The sequence below is a fragment of the Mytilus galloprovincialis genome, chromosome 13 (genome assembly GCF_965363235.1).
Source record: "Mytilus galloprovincialis chromosome 13, xbMytGall1.hap1.1, whole genome shotgun sequence".
Classification (NCBI taxonomy): domain Eukaryota; kingdom Metazoa; phylum Mollusca; class Bivalvia; order Mytilida; family Mytilidae; genus Mytilus; species Mytilus galloprovincialis.
Genome location: NC_134850.1, coordinates 54,553,119 through 54,557,895, shown reverse-complemented (window position 1 = coordinate 54,557,895; position 4,777 = coordinate 54,553,119).

The window sequence follows — 4,777 nt, the reverse complement described above, 5'->3', positions numbered from 1 at the left end:
GAAGACTTCAAAATTAATAATATCAACATTTCCTTTATAGCAATAGCTTTACATGTATTGTTCGTTTATTAAAAGCCAGCGTCAAATGAATATTCAGGTAAAAAAGAAGATGTGGTGTTATTGCCAATGAGTCAACTGTCAACAAGAGACCAAAATGACACAGAAATTAACATCTATAGGTCAACGTACGGCCTTCAACAATGAGCAAAGCCCATACCGCATAGTCAGCTATAAAAGGCCCCGAAATGACAATGTAAAACAATTCAAACGAGAAAACTAACGGCCTTATTTATGCTCTATTTTTAAATCCACAAAGCATGTTATTTGTGATACATGTAAAACAAATGGTGAAGAAGATTATGGAACATCTGTTTTGTGTGGTTTGTGTTTGTTAAAATGAACAAGACATTCAAACTGTGAGAACTTAGGCATCTAAATGTAGGAAAAACAGGCAGAACTTAGGATTGACACATAGAAATGTTTTTTTAGAGGAAGCTTGCATTTGGTGTAATATTCTCATAGCAATTCCACATGGTAAAAAAGGAAAGGGAAACCCGAAAAACATAATGACAATTGTTTAAAAAAAAGTCTGAAAATGGATTTCGCCTGACTACAAAACATTGTATCTTTCTTGCTCGAACCGGTACAAGGTTGCAAATTCCCATCTTTTGTTGGGGTACCTCCTGATGTTTTACTGAACACTTTATTTCACTTAGGCGTGTCGTTAAAATCTGATTCGATATGTGCAGGAAAAGGTTTTCTAAAATGTGGATGTTGTGGTAAAAACAGATGTGAAGCATATTATTATGATATATTGTGTTTCACATTTTCATGTAGTGTGCCTAACATTTTAAAAAAATTTGGGTTATCATTTTGATATATTGTGCTTAACTTTTTACAATTTATGTTACTTTATAATGATGTTTTTATGTGATTTTATAGAATAAATAATATCAATTTTATTCATTTTCTTTATAAGTAAAACTATTTTTTCATTTCAGTTATTATGTAGAATCCCTGACGTTTTTTCTAGTGATTATACATAATCCCTGAAAATTTTAGTGATTATATATAATCCCTAAACTAGCCAGTGATTCTACATAATCACTGAAATTTCAGGAATTCTGCATAATCACTGATTATACAAATTCACTGTAACATATACACAATGCTTGTGACCACAAAACACAGATCAAGTTTAAATTTTGTAGGTGTCATTTAAACCATTCTATAGTTATGTTCTTTTACAAATGGGAAAAATGCTGAAATTTTCGTTTCCGTTCTCTTACGTACATGGTTTGACTTTACCAAATGTTAGGAAACTTATACACAATGCTTAGTACTACAACACAGCGATAAGTTCGAATTTTGGTAGCGTCACTGAAACCGTTCTGGATCCCGTCCGTTGTTATACTCCGTTACAAATGAATAATGAAAATGATATATGATATGCAAGCGGTTGCATCGTATGTGTCCCATGAACACATTCCCCATTTACTCTGAAACATGTTTACTTCTTACTCAGTCGGAAACCCGGTTGAAATAGAACAAAAGAATCGAAGCTTTTTGTTAGAGAAGGCGAGAAATGTTTACTGTAATGTTTACTATAGTGACAAATTTTTTAAAAGTTAATAGAAACAAACAAAATTACAATTTTCTTCTCAATTACGAAGTGTTTTATTTTAAAAACACCATTTGCATAAGTTTTCAATTTATTTAGTACATAGTTGAGCAGAACAATTAGATATCAAGTCGACGACATGGGTATCTTTCAAGTTAGATGTAGAAAATGTATAATCTCCGATTCTTAAAATAAAATTACCACGGACGGAAAACATATCAATCTATTAGTTCAGTAATTTTCGTGTCTGCCCTTCCATTGTGTGATTCAAGAAAAAAAATCAAAAACATGGGTAACAAGTGTATCGAAAAGAGAAAATAGAGTGCACCTTTTTATGTTAGGGCGTGTTTGAGTTGAATATTTTGTCTTGATATCGTACAAGGCAAGAATATTTCATACATCGTCTCGCTTCAGATTCTATCAATTTTATATATCAAAGCTACAGGTTGACTTTATAACATAAAAAAAATCACAGTATTAAAAGATGACATATATGGGTCAAGATATATACTATCACTAATGAATCACAAAAAACAGAGTAGGTGTGTTCGAATAGCTATTTTTTTACTGAAAGTACTTGACGACAGTCTTTCAAGTTGGATGATGAAAATGCATATCTTCGAAAAATTACAATTTTTTTGTGTGTGATAACTAGGGTTTATAGTCTTCAACCACTAAAAAATCTAGTCTGCCCTTCCACGAAATATTAAATTAGAATTTTTTTAAATGTTTATGAATTTTCGAATTTTCCACCTGACAACCGATTAGACAATATTTTTAAGTTGAATCATTGCAGACTAGATCATTAACTGATGCTCATTAGCTAGTTGATACATTTGTCTTTTAAAATACAACTGACATATAAGGATCGTAATGGTGCAATGTGGATAAATTTATCGGTTTCCAAGAGCAAAAAGGACAACTGCCAACTATAGTCAGTCGTTTTAAGCTTTTTTTTTCTTTCTAAGTTTATGATTCAAATACATGTATACGGGATTATAAATAAGATTATTTTTTTAAATCATTTCATAGTTCAACAGTTTTCAAAATATCATTTTGTTCATAACACTTTTATGTAATGCATTTGTTTATGATTCGGTCCTTCCCTAATTTGATTATCAGTATGACTAACGGAATTATTGTGAGGTGACATGACCAGGTATTCTAGTGATTTCCTGTCGGACTTTAAAACACATATAGTACACAGTTCATGCATCGCGTCACTGCTGCCCATAAAAACTACTGTCACGGTATATATCAGTATATGGAGCCGGTTATACAGGTCTGATTAATTTTCATAATTATTATACATGTAATGCATCTTGTTTATTTTTGCAAAAATTAACTTCCTTCTGAATAATTTTAATAAAAAACGAAAAAAATAATTCTAAGAAAATCCACTTTCTCCCTATAATTTATAAAAAAATATTTCCATGTTTTTTAAAATCATTTGTAAACATTCATACTGTATGTATGATTTTTTTTTTTAAAGTAATTGCACAACTGTAAATTGAAGATACAGAATCATTGCAAGGCTAACTTGCATGCTTGTCTTCTCTTCTAGACTATACAAGAGTAAGAGCAAAATTTGAAGTTATCTTATCATTATTATAATGTACTGTGTTACAGTTCTCAAAAAATTATCTTCCTTCTCCTGATTAAAAAAAGAAAAGGTGATTCTATTAAAGAAAATTCATAATTTTTACCCAGTCCGTGTCCGGCATTTAGTCCGGGTCCGGCGTCCGGTCCGGGTCCGGGTCCGGGTTTCATACCAAAGTCCGGGTCCGGAGTCCGGTCCGGTCCGGGTTTCAGTATGTACCCTTTTTATTCTGGATTACAAAAACTATGACCAGAAAAACCTTAAATGATCGTCGATTTATCCAAAAGTTTTGAAGTTACACATAGGTAGTAGTGCTTATTAAGAATCCTTGTGTAGTTCATTATGACTTGTGCTTTTAGATCTTTGTGTCAAAGAACAATTGTATGAAATATTTAATCGCCGAAAATCTCTTAAGGCAAGTAGTTTAGATTTCCCAAATGGCAAAAGTCGTAGGGATATTGTTTGTCATCAATACGTCAGTAGTCTATTATATAACAAGTTCAACTGCATGTTCGTGCTGTTGGCGGCAATTTCAAATTAGAAAAAGAAATTTTCGTAGCTTTTCAATTTGGAGGCAGGTGTGCAAATTAGCGGTGGTCCGAGGTCCGCGACCTTCCACTTTTGCAAGCAGAATTTCGACTAGGATAGTTGGTTTCTAGCTACGCCGGACGTAGTCACCTTCCACTTGAAAGAAAATAAGAAATTACTTTGCAAACCTTCCATGCAAGTCACCAAAGTCTCCAATTAAACGAGCTAAAAACTTATTTTTATCATTATTATTCATGACAGCAATGTTCATTTTGTTCAACCGCTAGTTTTATACAGAAAATCGCCGACAAATATTGTATAAATTCGAGTAAAATCGTATCTGATTGACAATAAACAGCTGCGCCATGAGCGCATGATACGCCCGACGTCTTATGTGGAAGTCTTATGCAATAATCATAAATAGTTTATGAGAAAGTTTTAAGCAATAACCATATATTGTTTTAGAGACACGGCGGGACATGTGAAACCCCCCACCCTGTTTTTTTTTACAAAAACTAAATATTACCAAAATAAAATTTTGAATCAAAACCAAAAAGTATACAAATCTTTAGATTAATATATCAAAGAAGTGTGTAAAGTTTTAAGCAATAATCATAACTTATTTTTGAGATACGGCGCGACATGTAAAAAACCCTCCCCTGTTTAACAAAATACTCAATAACTCAAAAATAAAATTTTGAATAATCACCAAAAAGTATACAGATCTTTAGATTAATAGAACAAAGAAGTGTGTAAAGTTTTAAGCAATAATCATAAATCGTTTTTGAGATACGGCACAACATGTAAAAAAAAACCCTCCCCCTTTTTTACAAAATACTAATAACTCAAAAATGAAATTTTGAATCATCACCAAAAAGTATACAGATATTGAGATTAATATAACAAAGACATGTGTAAAGTTTTAAGCAATAATCATAAATAGTTTTTGAGATATGGCGCGACAAAATACTCAATAACTCAAAAATGAAATTTTGAATCATCACTAAAAAGTATACAGATATTGAGAA